The sequence below is a fragment of the Aythya ferina genome (genome assembly GCF_964211825.1).
Source record: "Aythya ferina genome assembly, chromosome: 3".
Classification (NCBI taxonomy): Eukaryota; Metazoa; Chordata; class Aves; order Anseriformes; family Anatidae; genus Aythya; species Aythya ferina.
The window spans coordinates 69,285,889-69,306,862 of record NC_140298.1 but is presented as its reverse complement, the minus strand read 5'-3'; the positions used below and the strand labels follow the sequence as shown (position 1 = coordinate 69,306,862).

Below are 20,974 nucleotides of genomic sequence, written 5' to 3'. Positions count from 1 at the left end.
ATGCCCAGCTGAGGCACATATGACCACCTCAGCTGTGAATGATAAGCTTGCAGTGTGAAAGGAATGAAAAAGATAAAGGTAAGCTTATCTGGAACCCTAACTCTCCTTTTTTCCATCCATCCTTACTGCTAGCAAGGTGTCTGTTGGACTATTGATAGGGATCCTCCATTTTAAGACCAAAGGGATTACCAGGCTGTGGAAGAAGAAACTGATGAACGCTGACAGGGTATCAGAATTTGTACTTACTTGTGGGTGATGACCGCAGCATTGAGCAGGGACAGACAGGATGTCTTTAGATAAGCAGCCCTAACCCCATTTTTGGCATATATAACTGGACACTAATAATTCAAAACCTTTCCTTGGTAATACAGGTGGCCAGTTATGTTTCCAAAATATAGATATCACAGTCATGAGAAGATACCTTGTTTTACTATAGAGTGGGTCAGCCTTTTCCCCTTTTCCCCTTTTCCCCTTTTCCCCTTTTCCCCTTTTCCCCTTTTCCCCTTTTCCCCTTTTCCCCTTTTCCCCTTTTCCCCTTTTCCCCTTTTCCCCTTTTCCCCTTTTCCCCTTTTCCCCTTTTCCCTTTTTTTTTTTTTTCCTTTTCTCCTTTTCTCCTTTTCTCCTTTTTTTTTTTTTTTTTTCCTTTTTTCCTTTTTTTCCTTTTCTCTCTCAATTTCTGCTTTTATATTTTTGGGGACAGATAAGTATTGGCATAATTTAACTGAGTATGAGACTTTTTTGATCCCTGTATGAGGGCTGTCTCAGTCTCCCCAGGGTAGGAAACTGTGAAAGGACCCTCCTGATCACTGGTAGGCTGGGAACCTGAAAATGCCATCCAAATTCAGAATGTTATCTTAATTTGGAAGACTGATATTCCTTTACTTTCTTAGTATTGCTGTTTTTGTCCTAATGACTACGATCATCTCCATCTTAATTAGATTTGAAAAAAAAAAAACCAAACAACTCATACCCTATGAAAATTGAGCAAAAACAGAACAAAACACCTCCAGATGAAAAAGGCTGATGAATCAATCTACTACCAGAATGTGGATTTCAGGTATCTGAGATGGACTACTTCAGCATTAGAAAGTATGTGGTGTTTTTAAAATCTTCTTTAAAATGTTCTTGTATTAAAAAAATAAAAAACCTTATATATACTAGTTTACCCAAGACCGTGGGCAATAAGAAAATAATGTTACCTTGGCTCTGTAACTTCTGTTATAAATCATCTGCAAATACTAAAGCAGCTTTATTTGCTGAGGTACTTTTATTTCTGTGTTGATATGATATGACAGAAAGAAATCACTATCTCTAAGTAATTTGGGATGGCCAATGTGATAAAATTGCCTGACTGTAACTGTGCTGTATATTATGTGAATGAAATGTTTATGGGTATATATATTATTTTTTTATGTGATGTTACTAATTAGCATCTAGTATGATTATCGATTTCATCAAAAATATCCCTATTTCCACAAGACCTTTTAAGGTGAGGGGCAGCCAGGAAACAAGTTCTTTTTCTGTATCAAGTTTAACATCTGCTGTATCTATGGATAACAGGTTCTGAGGTGAACTGCTGAGTGTGTCACAGTACAGCGGGTAGAGTTAAGTGTGGAAAGTCAGTCTGAGCACATGCTGTAATGGATTTGACCTCGAAGAGCACAACAAAGAGAAATTGCAGATAACCATCTGAACCGACTTCAGAAGCCTGTAGTCCTGACTCCCTGGATACCAGGAGAAAAGAGGAGGACTAAATAGATTGGAATGAACAATCAGCAATACAAGAATGAATAAATGTGTGATATTTGAAGTGCTGACAGTAGAAGAAAACACAGAAGAGCAGTACATTTCCCTACATGATTCCAGTCATATTAAGAAAGTGAAATTCCTTAATAGAAAGCTTTGTAAAAGTAAAATATATATTGAAAGAAGTGAGATGTGAAGGTAGTATTGGAACAATGAAGACATGCAGCTGAGAAGATCCTAAGTACCTCTTCATGGTGAGCAATTACTGATTAAAAATTCTAAGGAGAAAGGAGAAACTACTCACATGGAGAGTAAGACTTGCATTACTCTGATGCAGTATGTTTTAAATTCTTAATCAGCATGGATAAGAAATTCAGGTAGAATTATATCAGAATATGACACAGATAGATGATTCTCTGGTCATCACAAAACAGGATTTCCAATTCACAGGAATCAGCTGAATGCTTATGTGTGGTTTTGGTCAGAAGTATAAGGAATTTTCCCATGAGCTGCGAGTTCTGGGGGTGTTCCTTCTCCTGGAAACACTGTGCCTCCCATTCAAGATATGTCCCCTGGACCACCATTGTGCCTGCAGCAAGACCAATACTTGGTCCATCTCAGCAGGACCCAGTTTATGGCTCCAGCCTTACGGTTGGCAGTAGTGGATTTTACAAGGCTCTGCCTCAAAAGGTCGTCAAATGACAGAGCATCTGGGATATAAGTACAGCCATTTTTGGATCAAGTTTTTCTGGGCTGAAATGCTGTACACTTTTGAGCAAACCAAATTCAGAGGCTTCAATTAAAATACTGTACCTACATGCTGGTTCCCAGCAGGCAAAGTGTGGGAAGGAATGGTGTTAAGCACAAGAAGTATGCAGAAATGAAAGCAGAAGGTGAAAGCACAACTATTTGATTTATTCAGTGATATAAAAGGGCAAATATCTGCAGCGGGTATGATTCCATCAGTTTTACCTTCCTAAAGTTAACTTGACAGTGCAAAAATTACCTCACTGTATGCTTGTGGTCTAAAATGAGAAGACAGAAGATAGAAAAGAAAATGGAGGCTAAGGGAGTTGAAAGGACATCTACATGTATGTTTGTTGTCCCAGAAAACATCAGGATAGAACTGGGAGTGGAGCCCAGCTCACATTGTATCCACTACTTGTTATAAGGATGGGCTTTCCACTTTCGATTCTTCATATTACATTTATTAGCAGAAGTAGGATTAGGAAGAGCTTTGTGGATGCTCTGGGACTGGAGACTGCTGTGATCAAGTGCTACTTGTTTTCTGTCTATTGTGTTTAAAAAGAGAGGCAGAATAAGGAGATAGAAAGTGTGCACATGTTCACTGCTGCATCTGCTCTACAAAGCCCCAAGTCAGAGTAAAAATAAGTCTTTGAAGAGAATATAGACACCAGTGTATTTAGTTTTGATTTATTAAAATAGTTTTCAGACTGCAGTCTTATTTGTCCTGTGAGAACTGCGCTCTCTGGTAATGGGAGCATTGAATTTTCATGTGAAACATTTTAGAGAGCATATTTTTTTCCACGTACAGGAGTGTGACAAGAATTTGTTCTTGTATGATGATGTGCAAGTTATTACAGCTGCTATGCTAAACATGTATTTATGATCACTGCTGGCACAACTGCTGTGTATTTTGTTTATATTGTTAGAAATCTAGTTGTGACACATTATAAAAAATACATTTTTTTGTGATAGTCTTACACTAAGGCAGAATAAATCATACCTTCTACCTCTGTTCTTGCTTTTCTGATATTGCACCTTTGCTTTTCCCTACCCCAGAGGAGAGAGCGCCTGTGTGATTCTCAGTCCCATACCAGATGATGTCGAAGGCCTCATGAAAGGGTGAAAATAAATGCCTTAATATAGCTGTCAGAAAGATGAGCCCCAAACCTCTGCATGCAGCAGCTATGGTCCTTCAATCAGAATAAGTTGCTTTCATTAAATGCTAGTTTGGGAGCAATCGAGAAAAACTTTACACATGTGATGAACAATGTAATGAATAATTTCAAAATGGGGAAAACAAAGCTTTCAAAATACACAAGAGTTAGCCAGATCCAATGCTAGACAAGTATTCCTCATATCATTCATTTACCCTGTTCTTCCACACTAACATGGATAAAAGATATGACTACCTCCTCTGTGTGCTTTTTAATTTTTTTTATATATATTTTTTATTAATGAAATCACAGTCAGATTGCAGCACAATATAAAAGCTCAAGTTTTGGTAATTTTGAATTAGATTCAAAATTAGTTTATTTTCATTTACCCAAACAGAATATTTCAGTATTGTCTAACAAGCAGCATTCTAAGAGCATTTTTCATAGAGTGTCATCATATCCATTGTATATGAATATCCTTCATAGGCCTCCTCCTGGTTGCCTGTCCATGTTGCCACTGAAATCAGTGGTACAAATCAAGCCCTATTTTTCTAAGAATCAGTCTTACTGAAGCTTAACTATGTGGATATGTAGGTATACATCAAGATGGTTACACCTACACTGCTGTAGATATTTAAAAGATATGAGTTTATGCGGTACGAGTAGAGAAAAATGCAATGCTATTTTTTTTCTTTTTTTCTTTCACATACAATGAATTATTTGGAATTTTGATTTATTTTGTTCCTTCTTTCAGAAATGTATGTAACATGTAGTAAATGTTTCACTTACTAATTCTTAAAAAGAGAATTATATTTTACATTATTAAATGTTTTAGGACTCAATTTCCAAATTATTATTATTATTATTATTATTATTATTATTATTATTATTATTTTATTCATTGGAACATAAGTAAATATGAATAAGAAAAATTGTTATTTTATTCATATTAAATGTATGAAAAGGATAGCGGGGAAGGAAAAGGTGTCAGAACTTTTTTTAAACAGCTTTGGGTCCAAATGATCGAAACACACAATATACACATCTTAGTGTCATGCTTATTGACAGTCTAAATGTGAATAACAGCCAGCTAACTGAGAGTTATGCAGACGTGTTTGCAAAGCTGGTATCTTATTTTTTAATCTGATTTTATATAATAAGAGAAAGCAGTTCCAGACAATATATTTTGGATATTTTATTGTCTTCTCCGAGAGCTGATACTGCTGGGAATGATTCCAAAACAGCTATTACTGAACCCTGAGAAAGAAGTGATGGGAATTTCAGTGGATATTATAGTAAAGCAAACATTTACTACCTGTTTTCACAGGTGTTCTTAAGCTTTTCTCTTAACCCAGAAAAGAAATCGTGCCCTTGTGCTATGTACCACTGGGCTGTGATTTTTGGTTGATGCTCAGCTTTCAATGGTGTATATGTACAGACTCTTCAGAAAACAGCTGGTTACGAGGCATTTTGTTTAATTATGTTTTGTTGTTTTGACTCCTGTAGTGTTTATCATCCTGAGGAATATGGCTGGAAATATAGGTCAATGACCTTTTATACATTACAGTCTTACTCACTGCTCCATGGGGGATTAGCTACCTAACCAGAAATTTTATTCATTATTTCTTTTGTGTAGCTATTCTAAATCACATCTTTATAAGGCTACAGGGTAAAAGGCTGAGGTCAGCAAAATTTTGTTTGGTCAAGTCCTCTTAAATAATTCCTTGCAGTGTAATAAAAGGGTACTTTTCTTACCATGCAGCATATAGGAACCCAGTAAAGAGAAACTACGGGGAAGAAAGAAGCAAAAGACAACTGCAGAGCAGGAAAACTGTTGAACATTCTCCAATTTTGTTTGACATTTCACAGTGACAGAAACCTCTGTGCTAAATATGTTTGTGCTGATCTGCTGTGAAAATTCACTGTTCAATAGCTTCCAGAGTTTCTCATCTCTTACCTAGGGTGAGCAAGTGTAGTGGCTAACCATTGGGCTTCCTTGCTGAGTGGCTGGCTAGAGTGGCTCAAAGACTTTTAAAGGATTTTGTGAACTGTATTTCCAAGGTGTGCCTCTACTTTTAATCTCCTTATAACTGGAAATTGTCAGTCCATGGTGCCTTTGGTGAAAGGCAGTTACTGAACTTTGTCTATCAGCAAAACACTGGAAAATAACAGTACCTGTTGGATCATAAAAACAAACAACTCTGCATAAGATGCTTTGCTTTAACACAATTTCATTTTAATTTGAAGTAGCAACATTTGCCAGTGTGGTGAATCCTCTTTCTTAGGTCACACGCTGGCTGGCCCAATGACGGGTAAAAAACGCAGAGGTGGAGATGGAGCACAAGGTCATTTAATTTACTATCCTTCATTTTGCTTAGCTGCTTTTTTTGACTAGTCTCATTTTAATATTCGTGGTGATCTCCACTGATTATTTTCTTTGGAGAATATTCACAGCTTAGTGTCAATTTCAGGGCATGACACATTTTAAAAGAGAATAGAAAGGGTTAAAATAAAATGCTACTGCAACTTTCTGCTATAAATGTCTGCTAACAGAGGCACATGGTGACGATTACAGTAAATTAATTGCTTGGTTATTCAATCCTCTCTTCTTGCATTCATAGCCTAAGTAGCAAATCAATGTATCTGCATATTCTTATTCTAATTATAGTTAGGACATAATGATATAGTAGAGTGAAGGGACAAGAGTAACAATGACTATTTTTAGCTTAGGGAGATTGAGTAACCTGTGGATAGCTGAACCTGCTACTCTCTGTGTTTTGGGGAGTTAAAGCTGAAATCTAAAAAAGACCTCTTTCAGGCTTGGAATATTGGCACTGTTTGTTTTCACTAATTCTTTGTTTAAAAGACAAACAAAGCAGGTTTTCTGCCCAATCTAGGAAACCTGTCAAGATGTACCAACAAAGACTAAGCCGTAGACAAAGCAGCTTGAGCAAACTGAAGCTGTCTGAAAGCATTGGGATGTCAGAACTTCAAACTGAGCTGCAATCCACCTCAAAGATCCATTTGAGTGCCCTATAATGTTTCATGTACACATGGAACTATGAAATTAGGTGTTCCAGCACAACATTGGTTAATTTAACTTTGGGTGTAGTCCCTGTTTACTGTCCATAAGTCAGATGTTCACTTTGTTGAAGCATCCATGAACGGAAGTTGCTTGCTGATGCTGCACTGTAGTGCTATCCAACTTGCACTGAAGAAAAAATCCCAGTTAGTTTCCCATGGCTCACTTAGCCATACGAAAGCTGTGTGGGAAGGCAATTTTTCTTGTGAAAATGGACCATGGAAATGAGACCAGCTGGGTTTCCAGGTTGCTCTTCTGGGGCCTTGACAGACTGGGACTTAGGGCTTTTGGCAGCCCTACCTGCCTTCTAGCATCTGCCTGGTGAGCAAAACAGCACTGCCTCTACATAGCTCTGCTTTGCATATGTCTCCTTCTCATTGCAAACATATGAAAGACACACATGTTTTATTGCAGATTTTTGGCATGTAGACAAAGTGCACAGAGGGGGGATAATTAGGCTTCAGGGTGGCACCTCCCTCTAACATCATAAATCAAAGTTATTTAACAATGAGTACAATAGAATTGCAATAAAAATGCTTGGAAATAGAATTTCAATAGCCAAACTTGTTTTCGTTAAGTTGTTTACCATAAGTGAAATAAAGTACAGAGGGAAATGGAAAATGTGGTAACTGCACTGAATGTATTTGTACAGTTTTCAGATGTCTCTGAGTTACCCAAAAGAGCCCTTATACTGTATTTCCTCTTAACATATCTGTGGATTCTCTACGTAAAAGCTCAGAGTATTTTCCTTGGATTTTTTTTTTTTTTTTTTCCTTCTCTCTTGTTCCTTCTCTCTTGGCTAAAACTTTCTTCTAGGGTAAAGGAACTTGGCAGTATAAAATACTTCAGATAGTGAAGCAGAATTTTCATCTCCTACCCCAATTTAAGAATGTGAACAAAATTTTTGATTATTTACTCTGAGTATAAATCAAACTTGTTGGACTTCAACTGAACTTGTGTGAACTGCAGAAAGATAGGGTTTTACCTCTCAATCAGCCTGGAGAGCCTGGACTTGGTGCAATGAAATCCATTGAGGTTGAGGATCAGCATCCTTCCTTTCTACAATCTCTACACAGCTCTTACAATGACCAGTATACCTTTCTTATCTAAAACCATAAGAGAAAGCTTTCAGCAAGTCAGCAGTGGCAGTCACATGTGAGTGGACATCATCATTTTTTACTTATGTAGTATTCTAGCAAAGTAACTCTTTGTGTCATGTCATCCCTCTGACAGGTAGGCTCTAGATCTGAGACCCACCAGGCCATGGTACAACTGAGTTCTTAGGGAAAGACTGAATTGCTAAAAATGCTTTCAGCAGCTCTAGGGTTTTGCCAAAATTGCATTCTTTTTTCCTAGATGATTGCAGTGATAAGACATAATTCTGTGCTGGGGAAATTTATTTGGGGGAAGGACAGATCTTATTGTCTGGCTTGGCAATCACAAAATTCTTTAATTATATTCATCAGAACATTTTTCACCTTGCTCTGGAGATGCATTGAATTGAACATCCCTTAATACTGAAAAGGAATAATCATAGTACATATTATTATGATTATTCTTTTCCTGTATCTGTTATATAAAACTCTTACAATGACAATGTTCAAAAGGAGCAAAATGCTTTCTTCTCAGCATTTGAAGTAGACATTGCATTCTTATACTGGACAAATTTCACCGAGGTCAGTGGCGTGCCAGTTGCATAAACAGCATACACGATGAGAGTAGGAGCTTTTCCCTTAAAATGAGTAAGTTTTATGTTCAGTCTCAGGCTCAAATGCAGATATTTAGAAACTAACTCTATTACATATGTATATTCTGGCATATCAGGATAAGAATTTTACCCTTTGTTGTCTTTCATCCAGGGAAAAGTAGGGGTGGGAAATGGCTTGAAAAAATATGCCATAAGTAGCAGAGAAAATGGGTTTAGTGGAGATGATGGTATAAAACCCGGGAGGCATATCATTGACTCATGCTGTGCCAAAATTAGATTTTAAAATTGTTTCTGTCATCTTATGAAAGCCCACAAGACTTTGTTCTGAATATCCTAAAACTCTTATAACTTCTGTTCAAAAGAAGTTGGCTATCCTCATTCTTGATCCTCCAGACATTCCTACATGCTAAGATGTTGATATAATTTTTGACACATTTCATCTGAATAAATAAATGTCCTTTTTCCTCACCTGCCAGAAGAGAGGCTTCTAAGCCTGGGAGCTGCTACTGGGGCCAGTTGAAAAGTACTGCAGAATGCATTGAAATTGTATGAAAAAGTTACCTGTTCGATTGGACTGATTTCTCCATCTGGTGCTGCCAATTAATTTGCCAAATTTAACCTTTTAAAATGTCATTCTCTGCCCCCTCTTAAGGATAACTAACTAATGCATTTTTTTCTTCTCCTGACTTCTTAAAAGCTCCTGCCCTTTCCATGGATGTAGGAATTTCTTAGGTTGATTGTGAAAAGGCAAAAAAAAAAAAAAAAAGTATTGCAAATGCAGCTTCCCTCCTGGGAAGTAAATGATAGTTTTACCCCAGTCAAAGTCACAAATTACTAGTTTTAATCACCTCAGAATATAAAATTGTAAGGCACTGAAGACAGAATTATTCAACTGCTGTTTAAAAATGGCTAATGTCTGTGTCCATGGCATGGCTGTCCTGTTGACATCCTATTTTAATGAATATTATGAATTCCTTTTCAGTTTAGAAAAAAAAAATCCATCATGCTGATGTGGCTGTAGACCTTGTATTTTTCACAGTTATGAATCTTGTATTATTATGTTAGGAGTGCGTAGTTCTGTTCTTTCTAGAGACATTTCACTCTTAACTCTGATGGCCATTTGTATTTCATTCAGAGAACTATGAAAAATGCTGATACTAAATGTTTTACAAATAGGCTTTTATTCATCCTTTTTGCCATAATACAGAATGATGTGATTAGTAATGATTTTTAACTGGCTTCTAAGAAGGTGTCATGTATCAGTTTTGTCATTTAAATTAGTTGTTGTAGTAATGAGAGTATATCAATTATTCATTGTAAGGTTGAGTTAGATCAATTCTATAATTAATCTGTCTTGTTTCTCTACTTGTTTATTTCCAGTAATTATGAAAATATTAGTGTTACTATATGCAGTTAGCACTTAATTTTTCTGTTCTACAGATTATTTTACAAACAATATTCTATGAAGTATCTTTTTGTTTGTTTGTTTGTTTTTGTTTCCTTTTTTAACCGAGAATGGGATCATAGTGCTTAGTTCCTAAATACTGTTAGTATGCTTGCAAAAATTGTTCACATTTGGTTGTTTTTTTTTTAAAAGTGCAAGTTCGTCAGTTGCACAGTGAAGGACTTCTGAACTGAAGGTATTTGCAGAGGGAAATTTCAGGACTGTGACAAGGTACAGGTTTTTCCAATTTTAACTGTAATCTCTAACCATCAGGTGTCGGGCTTTCTGCTCCTGTTTCCCTCTCATTCTTGGCTGCACAATATCCTAATTTTAAGGAAGAATGGAGATAAGTTCTGTTTTTATACCTGTGGTTTGCTTCATATTTAGTTATGAAGTCCACCTCTGTGCATCTCTGACAGCCCAGAGTTACAACCAAAGGTAAAGGGACCTTTTCCACTTTTGATTTGGGCAATGTAAATCTGCAAGTTTATTACTGCCAGCGTGGAAAACCAGGCTAACAGAGAGGCAACTCTGCCCTCTCCTTTATTCAACATCTCTGTACTACCTCCTCCCTGCAGGAATGTGACTGTGGCTGTTTTGCCGTTTGCTGTGAGCCATCACAGCTTCAGTCATGGCTAGAAGACGGAACATGTCCAGGATTAGGGTTAGTTTAGGCATCTCCTTGCCTTGCCCTGTCTCTGAATTCAGGCTAGAAGCTACACTTTTACTCAGATACAAGCACTAAAATTATGACACAATATTGGGTGGTCCAAAGCATAGCAACCAGCTGAATTTTGTTCCATCCTGACTTGACTGTTTTGAGGAGTAAACAAATGTTCTCCAGCATTGCCTATACTTTGCCAACGCCAATCTTAAACAAAGGCAGATGATCTGAATCTTTCTGAAAGGGTGTGTAACTGAGTTATCTGTATAGGGCTACTATATCTGTACTAATTTTTCCAAGATAATTCCTGTCCTGATTTTTTCCCCAGAGTAGAATGCAGCAGCTCAGTTTTCTGAAAACGACATGATTTGATTAGGAACATATATTTTTAGACTTTTAGAAAAGACTGAATATTATTGTAGAAAGTTTGATTTACGAAATATGCAACCTCTGTAGGATTATTTGTGTTCAGAAAAACTTTTTTTTTTCCCTTTGGATATCTAGATTTTTTTTTTTTTTTTTTTTTTTTTGGATAACGCTTCTGCTAAGTGATATTTCTGTTAAATTTGTATGTCACTTAATATCTATCAATGATCGTTAATATGTAACAGATATGAAATAGTGATTCAAAGTTAATTGTATTGGTTCACTAGGAAAAAGCAAATAGCTTGTGGTTAAGGAAATCCCAGTGCACTCTAGTAAGAAGTGAAAAAAAATTGAAGCATCTTATCTCCAGTTGTTTTACTACCAGAGTAAAACATGACTGTGGACATGAGAATGTTACACAGCATTGTGAACCAGGGTTATTGCCAACAAATGTTTTTGCATGCTTATTTTTATGGAGAGATGAATTCACTCTCAAGTTCAAGCATATCTGCCAGGTCCAGAAATCATGTGCAAATGTACACTCACAAGCAGATCAAGGTCAATTTCCCCTGAAGGCATAGGCAGACCAAGAGTGTTCAGCTGTCTAGGCACAGCAGATCTGGTGGAGGTGGTTGTCCTGCACCTCAGGCCACCAGCAGATGTTTGAAACATTTAATGAATGCTCCGAGCCATAGCTACAACTGGGCCCAGGAGAGGAATAAAGAGTGTGTAGGTCACAGATTTGGTTGAGCTTTAACTTGCTTTTGACCTTAATTAGCCAAAATGGCCAGTTTCCAAGGATGTAAGCGTTTCTGGGAAGCAAAGAGAAAGGTTATACTATCCAGTCCTTCAGACATCAGGTCTATAAGAATCTTAAATTCCCCAAATTACCCACTGGTAAATCAGCAAATACTGGTCTGTGCTAAAACCTAGTAACTTTTTATCTCTGAAGTCCTTTAAAAATAATAAGAATTCTAATATAATCAGCAGTTGAGACTGCTTGTTCCTTACATTAATCAGTGGTTATGATTTTGCAAGAGAAGAGCCAGTAATAGGGACCCACACTGTACCTGCATGTGTAATTGTGGCTATTACCCAAGTGAACGTACCCTTGAGCTCCTACCTACCATGCAACTGTCATGTCACTTCACACTGATAGAAGTGATAACTGCATTGCAAAGCCTCAGAGAAAAGATCAGAAATACCTTCCCTGCAGTGTTTATAAGGTTCTTCAAAATAATAAATAACAGAGCACTGTAAGTAGGTCCTCAACCAATTCAAATTTGGTAATTTCTAGTATCACTGTACTCTGTCAGGAATCTACTGTAAATATTTAAGTATTATCAGTTTTAATCTGACAATTGTGTGAATATTCAGTCGTCATTACCTCAATGTCATGATATGATACTATTTAAAAAATATGAAGTTGTGAGAAATTTTCAAGGATGTTGCTTTACACTAGTAGCTTCTTTAGTATTGGTCATACATATCTAATAATAAATATTTGGTGCCATTACATGATTTCTCATCAGGGTACTACTAGAAAGTGAGAGTCATTAACTCCTTTTTGCAGATGAGAAAGTTGAGGCCCAGAGGAATAATGTATCTTCATATAATTTATATATTATTATTTATACAATTTATATATTTCAATATTATTTTTATATTATTATATAATTTACATAATTTAATATTTATATATTATTATTTATATAATTTATAATGTATCTTATAGCTCTGATGAGAAGGACCTGAGGGTCCTGGTGGATGACAGGTTGACCATGAGCAAGCACTGTGCCCTTGTGGCCAAGAGGGCTAATGGGATCCTGGTGTGCATTAAAAGGAGCGTGCCCAGCAGGTCAAAGGAGGTCATCCTCCCCCTCTACTCTGCCCGAGTCAGGCCTCACCCGGAGTACTGTGTCCAGTTCTGGGCTCCCCTGTACAAAAAGACAGGGATCTCCTGGAAAGAGTCCAGTGGAGGGCCACAAAGGTGATACAGGGCCTGGAGCATCTTCCTTATGAGGAAAGGCTGAGAGAACTGGGTCTGTTCAGCCTGGAGAAGAGAAGACTGAGAGGGGATTTCCTCAGTGTATATAAATATCTGAGGGGTGGGGGACAGAAGGATGTAGCCAACCTCTTCTCAGTGGTTTGTGGGGATAGGATGAGGGGCAATGGCTGCAAGTTAGAGCACAGGAAGTTCCGCACTAACATGCAAAAGAACTTCTTCACAGTGAGGGTGAGGGAGCATTGGAACAGGCTGCCTAGTTGTGGAGTCTCCTTCTCTGGAGATATTCAAGGGCTGTCTGGACGCCTACCTCAGCAGCCTGCTCTGAGGAACATGCTTTGGCAGGGGAGTTGGACCCGATGATCTTTCGAGGTCCCTTCCAACCCCTACAGTACTGTGATTCTGTGATTCTGTGATTCTGTGATTCTGTGATTCTGTGATCTTATGTGGAATCACTAGTCAAATAGGAGTTTAACACAGGATCTGAAGCAGGTTATGCTACCATAGCTTAAAAGTGGTACTAATGTTACAAATAAGTATATTTCTGAAGAAAGGCACAATGTATAGCCAAATGTATTGTCAACAGAGTTCAAAAGTTCAAATCTTTATGATCGTGCAATGGCAAAGAAATAGGTGAGGGTCAGCCTTTACCTCCAAGGGCTTTTATTTATTTATTTATTTATTTTTTGTTCTGTGTAGAAAAATGATCACTACCTTTAAAAAGCAGATGTGGTCAAAGCCATCTTCTTCCCTTTCAAAATAGTATTGAAACATAAATGGAACAAAGAGTGAGTGAATTGCAGTCACAGTTGGGATTCTTAACAGTCCTGCACAAAAACTGCTTCAAAACTTTTCTTCTCAGTCTTGAAAAAATTCTCCCCTCTGTGCTCTGCTCCCCTCCTCTTTCTTCCCTCCTGTCTCCTCGTTTCTAAAATGTCTGAGGTATTAAAGCTCAAAATATGGTCGTCTCCAGGCAGTAAACAAATTGAAAAGCTGAGAAGACACCTTAGAATTTCCCAGATACCACGGGAATGTGGAAAAGTTTTTTTGTTTCTTTGTTAGTTAGTTTGTTTTTTCAGTCATAAGGACAGCAGTTAGTTGCTCTAAGATATTGCCATGGGCCCACAGCAGTGTGCATGTTGGTCAGCTCAGGTTCACTAGGAAACCTCAGAAGTTGTGGTGTGCATACAAGTCAATTTTTTTACCAATAAAATTTTTTACCAACTAAAAATTACCATTGCAGTCCTCAGGCAAAGCTAGCCAGAAAACAGGGCTGTAACTGGGAACCTCTTTATCTTTAACCTTCTTACTGAAGTGGAGTAATTTCATATAGACCTGCCAGTGAAACAATAAGGAGTTTTACTTCTCTGCACAGTTTTGTGTGTATAATCATCTGGAGCTAACCATGGCACAAGGGGAAACTACATTGTTGCTCAATATTTTTCTTATCTGACTACAGTAATCAAATGTGAAGTTTTAGTCTTTTGCATAAAAATTTTACGGATTGCTATGCTGACAACTCTTAAACCTATTGCTTCCTTTGCTTCCTTTCAACTCACTTTTTTTTTTTTTTTTTTTTTTTTTTTTTTTTTTTTTGTGCGTGTGTGTGATTTTTTTCCAAGAAAGGTCTGCCTTGGCTTTGCAATTTTTGATCATTTAATTTCCTCCAATATTTGCTTTATGTATGAGAGTGTATTAGGACCTGGAATAGTTTCTTTGTCAAAGATTATTCTAGTCAAGTGTTGCTATGAAGAAATAGCTTCTCAAATTAAAAAAAAAAAAAAAAGAGGATAAAAAAAGATGTTTGTTGTCTCTCATAAAGAACTTTCAATCTCAATTTTCTCAACTAAAGGAAGAACCAGGTCTCATCCAGATGACAAATGAGTCTGATGTGTTTCCTGCTGCCCACATGAAAATGGATGCTAAGAAAAAATGGAAGTTAAACCCATGAGCTGCACACAAATAGTTTCCACTTTAGACTTCAGAAATATTGGCTTGAGGGATTTGCAAAAGGATATGCAATCAGTTGTCCTCTTGAGCCCCCTTCAACAGCAAATGGTAGTGCCGCAGTGTTTGCTTGGTTTCTTGAGCTACCAAGTTAACCCCTTGAAAGACAAAAAAGCTGAAGAGCCCATCTCACAGGAATCTTAAGTTCAATTTTAGAATAGTACCATTTATACTAGAAAAATGCCATATAAAACATGTAAAATATTTTAGCTCTTTTTCTTGGTCATGAGCTAATGATAGATTTTTGCTATTCTTTCATGACTACTTGAAGGCAATGAGACAAGATGGTGATGGAACAGCTTCAGTGTTGGTTGGTAACTGAGAGTCCTTATATTTTGCTGAATGGGAAAAGACAGTTTGAAAATGCTTTAGCGGCAGGTACTGCAGATGTAATGAAAGATCTCCTCTTCAGGATGGTCCTCAGAACAATCAGGTAGAGCAGGGTGAGTCCATCTACCTTACTTTATGAGTGAGTAGAAGAAAGTTTCTGATTCATCCACCAATCACTGAATCTGGGAAATGCTGTGGGAAGAATGAATAGAAAGGAGAATAATATGATTAATGTGACATAAAAAAAATATGGAGTTTTCTATCATTGCAACCAAGTTCATTTAGGCTAAAAGAGAACAGTGTTTGCCCCAGAAAGCTAATTAAATTTCTTTTTCAAACAGCCACAATGAAGTCAGAGATAGAGAATTTATACAATATCTGAAATCTCTGCAATCAGGTGGAATAGCTGAAGGTTCAGATTTCCTACAGCAAACTCAGATTAAAGTCTGGAGCTCAGACTTCCTTTGAGGTAACTAAACATATTTTTATAGTGTTTTTGTTACATTTTTTTTTCTTTTATCTATTCCTCCAAATTATACTGTTCAGTTTTGTACTAATCAAAAGCTTGGAGGTTCTTCCTTCAAAAAATCTTTTTAAATAAAAAATTTGGAGTCACCTTTAAAGGTTTGTTGCTTATATTTAATGTGAATTCTATGAATGAAGTACTCCTTTCTTCTAGAAAACTTTAAATTGCTGTAAATTGCTGTGCATTTCTAGAGTCTAGGCATGAGTTTATAAGTGGATTAAAAACAGCTGTAATACTAAACACATCAATACAAACCCAATCAAGACAAAATATCCTTAAGGAGCATATACTCAAAAAATATCACACCCACTGTGCTGTGTCAAGTGGGCTTGCCTACATTTCCCTTACAGCTGATCTCTCTTTTTTAAAGCCAGTGCTAGATGTTTCTCCTTCCTCCTGGAGTGTAACGCTCCTTTTCTTCTTACCTTAGAAGTAAACGGTTTTCAAAATGATTACTGTAACTTCCTTTTAAATAAAATTTCTGAAGTTTTTACTAGTAAACAATTTAGAAATCAGGAAGAGTCTTCAAATGTTTCCTGCAGCATGAAGTGGCTGTAAAACTACTTTGTAGGGCACAGCTGAGGATTTCCAAGATATAGCAATAAAGCTGATTTAGCTCCTATCCACTCCTTCACATAAGGAGTTTTTCAAAGGTACAAGAGGAAAAAAAGATCACAGTATTTTTAAATCCTGGCAAAGGTTGACTTGGTAGCTGTCACTTACATACCTGACACTTGGTTGTTGTCAGGTAATTTTAAGGCATTTTGTCACTCCATTTGGAATCATTTTGGCCATCCAGTAATTTAGTGGGGGGAAAATACTAGTAAGATTTTTTTACCTAAAGCCCCAAATATGAACACCTATCTCTATTCATTTAAAACAGACACATCATTGCTTAAGCTTCTTAGTACTCAGGATTTCAGGAGAGAGCTGAAACTTCTAAGGCATCCTATCAGAAATGTTGTCAGCTTCCTGGTCCTGGGGATATGATGCTAATTTCTCAGTGGCTATGCATCTTTTCTGCTTCTAGACTATATTTTTGCATTATGCTGTGTCTTTTAGGGGAAAAAGAGTGAAAGAAATAATTAGTCTGAAGGTGTTGTTTGTAACAGCATTTGAACTGCTTTTGTGTATTTAAAATTTTTGGGGAAAGCTTGTACTGGTTCTTGTTCTAAGTTAATTATCCTTAAAAGCTTCCTAGTTTAAATTTTCTCTTAGTGTTATATTTGATTAGATTAACTCAAGATTTTTATTAGTGCTCTGGGACAAAGCAGAACACTGTAGCCAATATTGCAGAATTATATGTTCTGGTCTTTAATGTGCATTTTAGTAACAACTAAAAGTTTTCCATTTGTGTTTTTAGTATTAATTCAGTTTTTCTTTGTACACTTTATGCTTCAGATCTTTCCATTTATCTTTCCAGTCCCTCCACATGCTGATTGCACTGATTCTCAGTGGTTCTTCCAGGACATGTTGGCTATTCCCTTGATAACAGATTGTTTAATCCTTGACTAGTCTTGCTGCACTAAATCTAGCAGACTTTACAGCAATGAATCTGAATGCTGATGTAACCCCCAGACAGTTCCATTTATATTAGGAGTGTGCACAATGCTAATCTTAGCTCTTTCTATCTAGGCTGAGGCAGTTTGTGCATGTTACTTGTTCAGATTCACAAATAAGCTTTAACAGACTGGAAAATAATAGGACATGCTATTTGTGACTGATTTGGGATCTAACAGTGCTAAAACTGGACTGACTGTGGGAGGTATTGTCTAGGAGCTGAAGCTTAGAGGTTGAAGGTTAGATGGTGAGAGGTGTTTTTTTTATTTTTATTTTTTTATTATTATTTAGAAATCCCTATAAATTTATGGTATATACTAAATGAAAAAAATATTTTGACATTGAATTTAAAGTATTTTTATGTTTCTCCTAAAAAATTATCTAATATTAAAGAATTAAATAGTGTGTAAATATGACAATTTGTACCATCCTTGTTGTAAGTTCTTTAATGACTTTCCAGAAAAGAAAGATTTCTAATCCACAAATTTTAATCAGTAATGTGTATATATTACAGTGTCTTAGTTGTCCTATCTGAAGTCCCAGTAGATTTTAATTATTATTTTTTTTCTTTGATGAGTTATTGACTTTTCAGTCCCAGTTGCATCTGGTAAATATTTGATATTAAACCAGCACAAACAATATTTCATTTAAAAATAAGCTTACATGGCTATATTTTTCTACTTAAATGTTCGTATAATTATTTTGTTGTCTGCAAATTGTGGCAAAAACTTGCCATATCAAAAAATATCTTGAGATTTGTTGCCTTAGTTTATTAACCAGACTTGCTCAATAACTTTCATTATTACATGGGGATTGAAATCAGAGTTAGATTGATCCCTGCATACAAACAATTAACTAGCAGCTAGGTTCTTCCATCTAAATGAAATATATCAGGCCACCAAGATAGTTCTAAGTGTTGTTCAGAAAAAGTCATTGATTTATTCATGAAAACAATAACTTCCTGCAACAGTAATTTCTGCTAGCTGTCTTCTCCATAATGACTTACTAGACAAAACAAAATGTATTTGATTTAATGGCACTCTGAAGGCCAGATGTATTCTCCTGTCCCTTTATGAAAAACAATGCAGCTACTCTTGAATAGAGATTCTCTACTTGGGAGGGCATGCTCATAATGCTACTCTTCCTTTGATTCAGTGCCTGGCTGGAAATTTTGGAAGGGAATGCATCTGCCGAGACAATTTCTGCCAAAGCAACTCTTCCCACTCTTCTGGCCAAGATTGCATGGACCTTCAAGACATTGAAGTGTTGTACCTCTGTTGTCAGAGCAATTCCACGAGTCCAAGGAATAAGATAAGGAATAAGAGGTAAAGTCTTAATCCAATATTAGCCTACAGAAATGCTACAAATTCAAATATATACATCTATTTCTGGTATATCTAGCTTGACAGAAATCTCTCAGAATACTTGTTATAAATTTCTTGAGGGGATATACTTCTAATATTGATAGAAGTACTCACTAGTGTCCATTGTACAATGCATCTCTAAGTAGTTTTTAAGTGGCTTATATAAATACTTGATTAAGCTATGCTTCTCCTTAATAATCATTCTTGTGAGCACAGACTGTGATGGCGTTTTATCTGTTGAATTATAATTAAGACTTACTTTGAAATAATTGCTTGTATCTCCACTTATCTAGGTGCTATATCTTGCTGATATGAAGCTGGTGTTTCTGTATTACCATGCGAAAGGCTGCTTTCAGACCTAAGGACATATGTGTAAATCAAAAAATTGACACATAGTTATCAGAGGTAAGAATTCAAAATTTACTTAAGAAATCATAGAAAGGCTTAGGTTGAAAAGAACTCCTAGAGGTCATCTAATCTACTCACAGTGTAAGGAATTATCAATGAAAATATACAATATTCTCTGCACTGAGTAAAGAAAAAAGTTTTTTTTTTTTTTTTTTTTTTTTTTTTCTTTAACTAGAACTGGATTTGTCTATACAGATGGTCAGAAGGTCAAAATGTTTTGATAGGCATTTGAGCTTTTTAATAAATACATTTGTGACTCTTGCATGATTTCAGTTTCTATGAACAGTCATGCAAGCAATTAGCTTGCAATGAACATTTACAGAAACCATAAGTCAGTCTCCTATCCTAATTTTCTGCATATGGATATTTGAACCAGACACAAGTTACATAGATCATTGTAATCACCCAAAAAGAAGACCACTGACTTCAGTAAACATTCTTGTATTTTTATTATTTTTATTTTTTATTTTTTATTTTTTATTTTTTTATTTTTTATTTTTATTATTCTTCTAGTTTTTGTTGTATAAACCTAATTCTTCAGTCAGGGAAAAGAAGATTTTTTATTTTAAAGAAATCTCACTAATCATAACTGTTTCAGAAATATGTAACATTCTCTGAAAGTTATTTTATAATTTTTTGAGTTCAGAGTTGTAATTTGTTGTGTAGAAGAAAATGAATGAAGTAAGAATTGGCTTAATCCTCCACTGGCAGCCTAGACCCACATTCACAGCTACAATTTCTTTTACATTTATATGATTTATGTAGTAAGAAGCTCAAGCATTCGTATGCTTTTTTTTTTTTTTTTTTTTTACATTAATGGTCTCTTATTTTAAATGTTTTTCAAGACTAGAACTGCTTTCATTTCCCTACCTTTTCTGATTTGCCTTTGAATATGCCCAGATAATGTTATTGTACTAATTCTCACAGAAATTACACAGAATCACAGAATGACAAAATGGTTGAGGTTGGAAGTTAATCATCTTGTCCAACTCCTCTGCCAAGCACAGCCACCTTGAGCACGCTGCACAGGATCTCATCCAGGCAGGTATTGAATATCTCTAGAAAAAGAGACTCCACAGCCTCTCTGGACAACCTGTATTATGAATTTGTGCTGTGAATGATACAGCTGTCTTCAATAAGATGTTGAGAATAACAACCCACTGTCAGCAGCTGGCATGAAAATAACTGGAATCTGCTGTCCTCCAAAATGGTGACTCCAATCTGTCATCTAGATTAATCATTATAGCTTTTCTTCCAGGTCTGCTGCTTCCAGCTGTACAGCGTGGCTTTACTACAGTATTCTCTCACATGGACTGGGTGATGGGACAAAGGTATTTAAGTCAATATCTTTGTACTCTTATTTATTCTCTCCAAATATGAGAAATTAATTTCTTAAACACAACAACAGTGGAGTAAGAATGTTCAGTTTATATGGAATATCTTAATTTACTTGTCAAACTAACTCATCTAATTCCAGTTTAATTTCTATGCTGGGGTAGAACAGACTACAAGTGTGTTAAATTTATATGGAAACAACAAGTAGTTGCCTTAAAAAAAAAAAAAAAAAGAAGCTGTCGCCAGTGCCGACTTTTTCCTGCAACACTTCCTTTTTATTTAGTACAATGTGTCCTTCCCAGCTCTCTTGCCAGGTGTGATATTACTATACCTATTATTTTCCAACAAGGATTAAATCCTTTTCCTGCAAGGACTCATCATATTGTATGTAGACATTTAAGAGTCAATCAGATACATATGAAATCAATATCCCCAGAACTCAATGGATTTTTTTTCTTCTTCTACTTTCGTAACTGATTAGAATAAAATAATCCTGAAAAATCAATATTGTAGAAGCTTTCTACAAAA

The 20,974-nt window shown here is 36.1% G+C and overlaps 2 long non-coding RNA genes across 2 annotated transcripts in view; both read left to right on the top strand.

Annotated features, from left to right (window-relative positions):
- The window catches only part of LOC311434201, a 180,600-nt gene that overhangs the window by 69,998 nt on the left and 89,628 nt on the right, over window positions 1–20,974 (top strand). The window contains exon 3 of the long non-coding RNA XR_014691315.1: window positions 20,370–20,442. This is a non-coding gene — a long non-coding RNA (uncharacterized lncRNA). The remainder of the gene's footprint in view (window positions 1–20,369; window positions 20,443–20,974) is intronic.
- On the top strand, window positions 92–3,504 carry LOC311434202. Its single transcript, XR_014691316.1, has 3 exons — window positions 92–226; window positions 939–1,089; window positions 1,561–3,504. It is a non-coding gene; the product is annotated as an uncharacterized lncRNA (long non-coding RNA).